This window comes from Olea europaea, unplaced genomic scaffold (genome assembly GCF_002742605.1).
Source record: "Olea europaea var. sylvestris unplaced genomic scaffold, O_europaea_v1 scaffold307, whole genome shotgun sequence".
In the NCBI taxonomy this organism is placed as follows: Eukaryota; Viridiplantae; Streptophyta; class Magnoliopsida; order Lamiales; family Oleaceae; genus Olea; species Olea europaea.
In genome coordinates, this window is record NW_019249416.1 from 535,863 (window position 1) to 547,828 (window position 11,966).

General features: G+C 33.8%; 1 pseudogene; it reads right to left on the reverse strand.

The window, feature by feature from the left end:
* Positions 1-7,232: 7,232 nt before the first annotated feature.
* LOC111385014 lies at positions 7,233-10,487 on the reverse strand (annotated as a pseudogene).
* Positions 10,488-11,966: the final 1,479 nt, after the last annotated feature.

Genomic DNA, 11,966 nt, shown 5'->3' on the forward strand with positions numbered 1-11,966 from the left:
ATAGTAAGTACATGAAAATGGTTTTGGTAGATGACCAATATTAAAAAGTTCAAGTGTTTAAACCATATGATTTGAATCTCTTAGCTTGAAAGTAGTTAAGCTAAAATGTATTGCACTTGAAGATGTTCTTCTTAGTGTTATATACGTGTCAATACTATACATATTGGACATTATCTTAGGTTGATAATTAATTCAAGAGTTAGAAACCCACTTTCTATGAGATCAAGAAGTGTCTTTAGTATATTGGTGTAGACTTTGACTTGATATAAAATAAATACATACAAATACTGAAGATAGAGTAGAGGTTGATGTGACTGATACTGCAATTTATTGTCAAAACGTGGAGAAATTGGCGTCCTATTTGATATTAAGATAGTATCAAAGACTCCACTAAACTTTATCTCAGTTGTTGTTCTTTTAAGAGCGGTCTCTTACTTGAATTTATATGTGACAGTTCTATTCGTATTCACAGTGGTGATATTTATTATGATTTTGAATATTTGTGCAATGGTTTGAAGTTTTAAGTTGAGTTGAAGAGTTGGAAAATAATTATACTTTCTCATTTAAACATTTTTACCAAAAATTGAGTTGACATCATTAAATAGTTCACATAATAATAATAATAATAATAATAATAATAATGATGATGATGATGATGTGAGACATTCTCATAACACTGTAAAATATCATCTCATAATGATGATGTAATCATCAACTGATATCGATACTATAATCCCATCACTTTAAATGTACTGGAAAATCCATCAAAAATATACACTCTGATTGAAATCTATAATCTAATCATACGCGCATAGACTACCTATCGAGCTAAGCACTCCTGACACGGGCCTCAAGTCTCCTCTGTAAATAGAAATGGGTCTCAAAAAACCTCTCATAGTCAATTATAGAACACGGCTAAGGCTCCTCAATGAACTATATAAAGACTGTCAAAAGCCCTTCATCCACGATCAAGACCCCTTAGTGTAGTATGGAACACAGCCATGACCCCTCAGTAAACTAGAAGAAGTATATATAATCATGGATACTTTCTAGTAGATCTCAATATTACACATGTCTCACATTTCAATCCACAAATGTGTCATATACAATCTTTGAAATTCCACATGTATCATAGTAAAAAAAATCCATAATAATCATGTAATCAAACATATAATTGCACATAATATAATAGTATAATTAATATATCAATAATTGAAAATATTTATGTTTTTTCACTAACAAATCTATGGATAGCAACCTGATTATATTAACGAGCATTTCCAAACTTTCATATCACTACTTGAAATAATGGTATAATAACTCATATTATAACCTAACAAGTAAACTAATGCAAATCCACCACATAATTCCTCAACTTATATATTTATTCTTGCATCCCTATTTCTCGAACTTTCCTCTTGTTAATTATTTACCAACAAATCACAACATGATCAAATCTATCAAATCACTATAATTTCTTAAAATAACTACGTTATACATAAACAACCCCAATACATGATTTAATCTAATACCTAGACTTCAATATTTATCATTTAACTTTATTCAAACTTGTAAAATCTGAGAAAACAAAGGTTTTGACAAAAACAACACTAAAATCCCAGAGTACTGAGTCTGGCACCTATTTCTACATATTATAAACTCTCACTGAAACCATTGATAGGAATAGCACTTTCTAGGATTCACTTCAGAAATAGCACTTGCATAGGATTTTGTCTGAAAATTGCTTATAATAGTTGCTTAACAATGAAGAAATTAAACTCAATTCCTTAAATTTATTGTTTGACATCATATAATCACAAGAAGTCAAAGAAAAAGTATATATTTCATAAATCCATTTTCAAAGTTTTATTATCTTCATTATATTTTTAACTTCAATATTCATTTCCCCCTTCTAAATCCTTGAACATAAGCAATTGTCCATAAACCTAAAAATCAAATATCGTTCCTAAATAAGTAAATATTTTGCTTGCATCTAGAAATTGAAGAACCATAACTCAATTAGTGTTTTATCATCCATTCTTTCTTCTTCTTCTCATTTTCTTTCCTTCCTTTCTTCTTTCCCTTCTTTTATTTCCCTTTCTTTTTCCTGTTTCTCCATTCTTCTGTGCTTTCTGTTCTTGTCCCCCAAAATGATAAGGATAAGTGGATTGATAAGTTTAAGGTTTAAGGGATAACTACTAAATAATTGAAAGTCAAGTCACCCTCCTTCATATAACATAACATTTTGTCCTTAAACTTTCAATAATAGAAATTAAATCCCTAGATTCATTTCTTATATCATTTTGCCCACAAATACTTCTAATTACAAATTATACCCTTGAAAATCATTTATTCAACTTAGGTCCTTATTTGGCTTTGATTTTGACCAGTTGAATTACTTGACTTTGACTAAATAATTTTTTTGACTTTGACTATAAATGAGAGTGGTGTATCAACTTCATATTTTCATTACATTTATAAATAGATTCATGTATTTCAATTGTGCCTCTGATTTTCATAAGCTAAAGATATTGTGTTGATTTAGATTTTTTTAAAGTGGAGTAAAAAATCAGATTGTGGAAATGAAGGCTTTGAGAACTATTTGAGAGCGTGAATCCCTATCACAAGAGTTCAATGATCTATGCAATGAAAGATAAATTCTTATTGGATTGACTATACCTTGTTCACCAACTTGTTCACAAAAACTATATGGTGTATTGGGTAAAAGGAATGGAGAATTGCTGAATATGATGGGGCTTGAGATAACGCAGTCCAATTTTTATTTAGTTTTGGAAATATGGTTGGTTAAGTACAACCAGTCACTTAATGGAGTTTTCTCTATATCATGCATTCATATTATATAAGTTTTGGACACGTAGATAATCAAATATGGGTTATCTTAGACTCATAAATTGATTATATAAGTTATTGATAATGAGTTTGAGAACATGAGTCTATTTAAGAGCAAGATGTATCTTTGAAATATACATGACAGTCCAAAAAAGTAACTAAGTGAGATTTTTTCTGGATATTCGATCACAATATGTGACATTTGACTTTTTTCTAGTAAGGGAGAATTTCGGAGAATATTACTAAACTTGATATTGAGTATTGATGAATCAGTTTTGAACACATAAGAGTTTCTTAACCAGTGGAGAAATTTGAGAAAAGTGATGTAATTATATATAGAGTACGGAATTTCAATCTAATTTTAGATATGGTAAAAGTCCTAAATGGACATTATGTTTATTGAGACATTCAAGTTCTTAAAAAATAATGGAAGACTGGTAAGCTTATGATAGGTGAAGCTCATTTTTTGGAAAAATGTTGCACTCAATATGAGTTTATTGAGTAAAATAAGTTTTTTCCTTACTAGTGGGATTCACTTATGTACGGTCGATGTTAGCCATGATAGTACGTTTAAAATTTAGAATTACACCAAATAGGTCTAGAGACTGTATTTTTATCCTCAATTGAGAATTGAGTAAAGAGATCCATATTAATTGAATTGTAGATTTCATATTAAAGGCCTTTAAATAGTGTGGTAACTTTATAGTTATACTTGTAGCGTAATGCAGACATGTTGACAATGATACTTAAGTTTTAACAGGGTTTAAATCTCGTATAAAATTTCATCATGTGGATTAAGATCCCTAGATCTATGTAAAGGTCGGAGGATAGGTTATAATTCTAATTTGGATGTTGGTGAACTGTCTAAGCATGTGAAGGAGTGTATTGAGACCATTTTGAAATGTTGTTCTCAATCTTTGCAAGTGGCAAGATAAGGATCTCCGCAAAATAAGTCTCCAAAGCAGAATGTCCCAGGAGCCATTAGAAGAGCTTTCCAATAATGCTGAAAGGACTTTTATAAAGTTCCTCAGCGAAGTAAATGATTTCATAATGGATAACCCTTTGAATTGGATGGTTAACATTGTTGCTGCTAATTCAATGTACCAGATCAAACGAGTTATTTTGCCGGCCAGTGGCAATATGGAAACAGATGAGAGATTGTTTGACCATTTATCCTTTATGATTGCGGATATATTGGCAGCTTCCCTTACCAATTTACCACATGTCATAACTATTATATGCCACCATAATTTCCAAAAGGAAAGGCGAAAGAGCGTTCGTCAAGCTGCTCTCCTTCTTGATGAAGCAGAGGAAATACTACAAATTCTTGAGATACCAAGTTTGGATCCTGATAAAGCAGCTTACATTGATTAATAGCGTACTTTTATTGAGGAAGATAATGGGAGTTCTCTAGCCTCATCTTCGAGTATTGGAAGTGAAACTGAACAATCAAATGAAGTACATGTAGCTATTGAATTTCACAATTGAGTCGAGAACATAAGCAAGCAGACGAGAAAATTACATAGGTTATCTCCAAACTCTACTTGATTATCCCATCCTCCCCCTTCTATGATTAGCATTGTTATTACAATTATCTCATTTTATTGTTGTGATGTTCTTCTTGCATTGTCCCTCAGTTGTTATAAAGTGTGAACATTAATATTCATTCCGGATCATTTTCCAAGGATGAGTCTATCACTTCAATCTGCACTTTTTATCCATGATATGGATTTATCTCAGACCTCTTCGAGTTGTAATAAGCTTGATGGTAGTATCTTTCTCCTATGTGTATACTTCTTAGAAAATGAAAGAGTACTCTTTTGTATTTCGTACATGACACGAAAATCTCAGGATCGGCCTTCTCGCATGAACATATGCTAGTAAGATTATATAAATGATCAAGATAGATGATGAAAAAAAAACTATTTGATATGAACCGAACTAATATATTGATCACAAACCTCAGTAGAGTCCAGTTCAATTTTCCTAGCAATGTTTCGACGTCCTTGGTATAATCCCCAAATTACGTTGATTTAGACTTTGCTGCCACTACATTAAAATAAACAAACATGAATCTTATGAAAATATAGGACAAACTATATTACAATAAAAAAATTGATGATTATTCTTAGTCATCAAATTTGAATGTTTTATTGAAAATGTTGATAGTAATTATCTAATGGAAATAAACTAAATGTTTTGGGGTATTGTTGACTATAAACTAAAAAAATGTGAGGACAAAATGGGAAACGGAATGTTTAAAACCTATTCCTCCACTTTAAATATTGTAGATAAGGTAAGTATCATTGACATAATTAGAAATGCTCCTAATGAGATTTGTCCAAGCTCGACCCTACTCAAGCCAAATGCATGTCAATGCAATGTAGGCTATAGGGCACAAATGGACAATGTTGGTACACAAGTATATTGTAGTTTACAAGCTTGAAATACTCGATGAGGATTCTTAATTTAAGTTAATAATCATGATATAGTAGGATTATTGTGATTTGATCTAATTAATCATGTCATGATATAATAATGCTAAAGATTTGAAATTTGGGGTTGAAAACATGGTTAGTCACCGACTTTTTTAGCATTATTACATTTTAGTCATGAAACTTTTTTGGTTCCTAGTTTGTCATTAAATTTTAATTTTTACGTAAGTTAAGTTTCGTTTCCCGACTAATGGAAAAGTTTCTTTTTGGATGTTGTTCTTTCTTTTTACATTTTCCTTTTATTTTTATTTTTATTTTTTTTGGGTAACTGAGAAAGAGGAATATAGGATAAAATAATAGTGCGAAGATACCACGCATATAATACTTCGAGTTTTGCTATTTGTACACGTCCTTTGACCGAAGGGTTGACGGATGAAAAAAATAATTTGACAAAAAAAGTAGTTTGACGATGGAAAAAATAATTTGACAAAAAGTAGTTTGACAGGGATTATTTTTTTCCCTTTTTTTTTTTTTTTTTTTTTTGCATGTACATGTAGCACATCTCTAGTACTTTAGCATAAATTTCATCAACGATCATTGAACATCTAAAAAAAGTTTAATTAGATTACTAAATTTTAATTTTTCTCAATTGATCATTGAACTTCAATTTAGTTTCTGAATCACTAAATTGCAATTTTATTTCAATTTTCATGACTTGGTCATATGTCGTGTCTCTAAATTGATGAAAGTTGATAATTGGTAGTTTTATCCCAATAGATCTTTTAAGTAATCATCACATAGTGTGTCAACTTAACATAATGTTGCGTCATAAAGTGTTAAAAAGTATGGAAAATACTACTTGTCCAGGGCCACATGGGCCATGGTGCCCCCCTATAGGGGGTGCCTATTCCAACAGCACCCAATGGCGCCCTAGCTACAGGTGGGGGATAGGGGACTCCTATTCCGATGCCACCGAGTCTGTCTAGGGCGCATGTGACCTTGGACATATAGCAGACCTAAAAAAATTCACACTTTAATTTTTTAAACTAAAAACATTGTCATAACCCTCTTTCTACCACAGCACTGACTTTTGCCTACAACCTTTCTTTAAGAACCCAATAGACATACCTAGCAAAAGTCGTGGAACACCTAAAAAGGCATGAAGAGACAATGGCTTGAAATATTAAGAGGAAATAGAAAAATTCGAATAAAGAGGTACTCAATCCTATGGTCAGTAGATTTGGAAGGAACGTTTGTAGCGATAAAAATGGGGTGGGAGGTGATAGGGCGGCCATTACCATTCTTTGCCCATTGGGAATTTTCAGGAGGTGAGTCAGCAATTAAAAAATCCTCAGTAACCGTCTCGTTTAATTAATATTTTTCTAATATTACTTTTTATTTTTTGAATACACTTTAAAGTGAAAAATACAAAAATAAAATAAAAAGATTCAACTCTAGTTTGAAAAATTGGGGGCAAGGACCATGCTGCATCCCCATCTCGTTTACCATTCAGGAAGGGCAATGCCGGATAGGTTGGAGTAGGAAAATTTGTAATCCTGAAACGTGCTCACGACAATAACTACAGCTTGCACTGCTAAATGACATACAATATGAAGAAACCTTCTGTTTTCAGGGTGCCATGAAGCGATATTGTGAAAGATGAGTTATAGCATAAAGCAATTTCTATTAGTTATAGTGAATTTTTATTCTTTTTTGAGGCTCAGCTAAACAAGCTCTAATTCCTTGTACAATCTTTGTCCTTATATAATTCATCATACATCCTATGCAGCCATAAGAAGATTGCTATACACTGTTAATTACAATGTTAATATGATTTTAAGTAGATCAGATGCAAGCAACAAAATGGCAGCTTCTTTTTTGATCAGCAGATCAAAATTACTGAATTCTGTACAGTTGAATCTCTTTGCTAAATGAAACTGTCCTAAATAGTATGAAATCACAATCTATATCCTTGTTTTATATCCACAATATGAGAAGCAAACACGTAAACAGAATGGAAAAAATTTTACATACCACCAAGATAACAATTGAGATTAAAGAAAATCAAATGTAAAACTCAAACCACGGGATTTTTAGTGCTTTCTGTGCTCAATTTCAGGTGAAAAATGCATGCTGAATTAGACATTTGCTTGTCTTGTGATGGTAGAAGTGCCATTGTATTGACATTCCAATACTCATCACTCTTCATTTCTTCTCCATAAACCCATTCCTCTACTTTCTTGGGCTCAGATTTACCAGTTTCTGAACATGCAACGGAAACTTTTCTCCATTTCCACCACATTTTCAGCATTATGTAAAGCAAACCCAAGCATATCAATGTGGACGTAAAGACAATGGCCACTATGATTCCTGCAACTGATGACTCAGATAGCCACTTTCTTTCATGTCGTGTTGATTCCGAACAGGATGCTAATAGTGGGCCGCATAGCTTTCCATTACCCTGGAAAGAGCTCAGTAGGAACCCTGAAAAGGTTAAAGGAAGCCGACCATTCGGATGATTGCTTGACGGGTTTAGCCTGTGGAGACTTCATAATTTTCCAAGTGAAGGTGGGACTTTTCCTTCAAGTTGATTGAATGAAAGGTTCAATCTTTCTAATTTCTCGAGATTCCCAAGAGATGAAGGGATTTCACCTGAAAGTTTATTGAAACTCAGGTCTAAGATTACTTGTAGTTCAGTAAGTGTGCCTATCTCAGGTGGTATGGTACCGGTTAGGCCGTTTACGGAAAGCCTGAGCTCGTACAGCTTCTTGCATTGCTGAAGTGTTTGAGGAATCGTCCCAGAGAGGTTGTTCTTCTGAAGATTTAGAACATTTAAGGAATTGAGGTTTCCAATCTGAGGAGGGATGGTTCCTGACAATCTGTTGGTGTGGAGAGAGAGCTTCAGTAATTTTGAACAGTTTCCTAGTTCTGCCGGCACTGTTCCATTGAAATTATTGGATGAAAGATCTAATTCACCTAGTTCGTGAATGCTCCCTAACCATGTAGGAATCGATCCAGAGAATTGATTATTATTGAGGAGAAGATGACTAAGTTTTTCCATTCCAGAAATCTCAGGTGCAAGCTCTCCTGTCAAATTGTTGAACGACAAATCGAGAAGATTAAGCACCATCAGCTGGCCAAACTCGGAAGGAACGTGACCAGAAAGAAGATTTTGGGCTAGTCGAAGACGCTTCAGGTTCTTTGACATGGCAAGTCTCAAAGGAATGTTACCCGAGAAGCTATTGTTGGTCAAGTCTAGAACAGTTAAAGAATTTGAACCCAAGAGGGGAGAAATGCTACCGCTGAATTTATTATGAGAGAAGTTGACAATGCTAAGGTTTTTGAGAAGGAAGAGGACTTCAGGAAGTGGACCCTCGAATGAGTTGTTGTAAAGAGTGATGAGAAACAGGTCCGAAAGGAAACGAAATGTGGGTGGCAAAGGTCCAGAGAATTTGTTATCTGCCAAGACGAGCCGTAATAGTTTTCTGCAATAGCCCAAGCTGGATGGGATTGGACCAGACAAGTCATTCTGCCTCAGTTGAAGGAGAACCAGATTTTCGAGCTTTCCAATTGTTGGAGGAATAGCCCCCGAAAATTGATTTCCAAAGAAATCAATTTCTGTCAAGCTGGAGCAGTTTGTTAACTCGTTTGGAATGCTCCCAGACATTTGGTTGTCGTAGAGGTATAGCACGCTTAATCTTTGAAGCTTCCCTATTTCCGCTGGAATTCCTCCCGTGATCATGTTATCAAAGAGGAAAAGAGTTTCTAATCTGCTCATATTTCCAATATCCGGGGACAGAATTCCACTAAAACTGTTGTTGTTGAGCAGGAGATCTTTGAGGCTCTCTAGCTTGTGTAGGTTAGGTGGAAGAGCTCCATCGAAGTTGTTATCGGAGAGATCTAGCTGTTCGAGTGATGAGCAATTTAACAGATCCACCGGGATTTTTCCGGATAGATTGTTGTTAGCCAGGAAAAGTTGTCTTATATTCAAATTTCTGATGCAGAGATTAGCTGGAAGGCTACCTATCAAAAAGTTCTCAGATAGTACTAAAGCTTCAAGATTCTTCAGTTGAGTGTTGAAAAGGTTTATTGGCCCTGAGAGATTATTTTTCGACAAGTCCAGCTTCTCAAGCTGCACCAATTGATTAAGCTCTGAAGGGATTTTGCCTTCTAATCTATTTCCATGCAAGTTCAAGTACTTCAAATTCAAGACCTGGCTGAACTCAACAGGAATTGATCCAGAGAGGCTGTTGTTGGCCAAGTTTAGGATTTGAAGTGATTCTAGCTTTCCGAATGAACCTGGAATTTTCCCTTCAAGACCATTGTTTGATGCTGCAAAATTTTGAAGCTCTATGCAGCTGCCAATCTCTTTCGGTATTAGGCCACTGAGGCTGTTCATCTGCAAGTCAAGAAATTGTAGATTCTTCAAATTTCCGATCTCTTTTGGTATACTTCCATTAAGCTGGCAATAAGAAAGGCCTAATACTTTCAACTCTGTCAGGTTACCAATGGTAGGCTCGACTTGGCCTGTTAATAAATTGTCTCCTATTCTAAGAACTTGCAACTTCTTCAAATAGCCAATATCCGAAGGAATCGTCCCGACTAGAGAATTAGAAAAGAGAAGCAATTCCCTCAGATTTTGAAGCATTCCGATATCGGGATGGATAGAGCCAGTGAGGGAATTCTTCGATAAATCGAGTGCTTCAAGAAAAGTGAGGTGTGAAAAATCAGCAGATATTGAACCTTTTAACTCACAACTTGACAGATTTAGAGACAAAATGTGGTTTTGATCATCTGAACATGTGACTCCATTCCAGACACAGAAACTAGTTTCTGTGGACCAGTTATCAAGAACTTGAAAGGGATCGACGAATTCCGACTTTATTCTTAGGAGCCAGTAGGAATCAGATGAAATATTTCCAAGATTTTCTGCAAGAACAGCTCCAAGAATTGACAAGAGAAGCATCAGATGATGATAAAGATGAAGGCTTCCCATTTTCGAGTTTGTAAATGGAATAAATTTTAAGTGGAAGTATCACATACATGAATCAAAAAAAAGATGGCCAACTCTTTGGTGTTGAAGGATAAAGACTGATTAGAAATAACATAGTTTTGAACTGACAGATTTGGAAAAGTTTGGATGCTTTATAGTGTTAAGGAAGTTGTCTGCCTAATTATCTTTTTCTAGAAAGTAAATTGTAATATGAAGGAAAAAGTTACAGTATAACTTAATTATTAAATTTAAGCTAATTCTTTATAAATATTTTCACCTTTTACCTTTCTCTTGTTTCTGCATAAAGGCGGGATACTTTTCTAGTTTCCTCAAGGCAGAGGTGGGGGCTGCAGGAAGTGGCATGGGAGTTGGGACTGAGAAAGATGATATATTTTTTTTTCTTTATTATTTTTCTCTTTAGGTTTTTGATGTTAATTGTAGCTTGAGGGTAAATTCATCTTTTATGGGTGTCTAAAAAATAAAAAGGTCGGTGATAACAATGCTAAGAAAATAAAAGTTGAGAACAAAAAGTTAAATATGACTAGTAGCTATTACGAATGTCTGAAAATAGAAGATCGATAATATTACGAAATAAAGTTAAAAACAAATAGTATAAAATGTTACTAAGAAACAAAGGTTGAGAACAAAAATTAAAAAACGTCAGCCTCAAATTAGCCATCATAGAATTATGAGAGCATCGAACATGTCTTAGTAGCTTATGATGTGCAGAGGTGTGTGTGGATAAGATAGTATTATGGTTGTGAAGAAAAAAGAGCAATGGAGAGACCCACTAGGCCATGTTACAAAAAAATCCAGAAATTAGGTGGGGCTGTACCTATACTTGGTGTCATTCTCAGATTGGATCTTCTCCATACTAACAAAAAATTCCAATATACACTGAATAAAGTTGATGAAAATCTATAGAATCTAAAAAGATTAGATTAATTCTGACTTGTAAGGGATGACAACTTCAGCATTTGTCAACTTAATAGTAAGAAACCATTATCCTTCTAATTCATTTACCGGATAACAATGATGCAACCTCTGTAGAACAAATTAGAAGAATAACAAAGTTTGCTATAATTGCTAAAGATCTTGTTATTTTAATTTTTTCAATAAATTTAACTGTTAATGAGACGTAAATCTTGAACCATAGTAAATCTCAAATCATTGTAGATCTGTAACTTTTTTAAAGAGTTTTACTGGATAGTTAATAGAAAATTTCATATTTTCATGCGGGCGTAAATCCAGTTGAGACTTAAATAATGAAAAGAATAATATAACGAGTATAGTTATTGTGTCAAGGAATTAGAGAGATAAAACCCATTTTCTATTATTATAATTAACTAGAAAATGAGATAATTTTATTTACCGTGTTATCAAAACTCATAATGAATATTAAATTTTAGATGATTGCATCTTTAACACCTCTAATAGCGTCATAACTAACCGACAAAGGTTAAAAATCCTTTTTTTACCACTCCATCCGCCTCATTAATATGTCCATTTTCTTTGTGGGTATCAATGTACGAGCAAACTCTTGTTCCCTGACCTGCTGAAACACATCCTGCGATTTACCTCCTTCACGATATTCCAAGGGCGAGATGGTGGGGGCCCTCAAGGTTGGAGTTCAATCTTTTTTTGAATATGTCCATTTCATCCAAGCTAGTCAAAAGATACTCTATGTG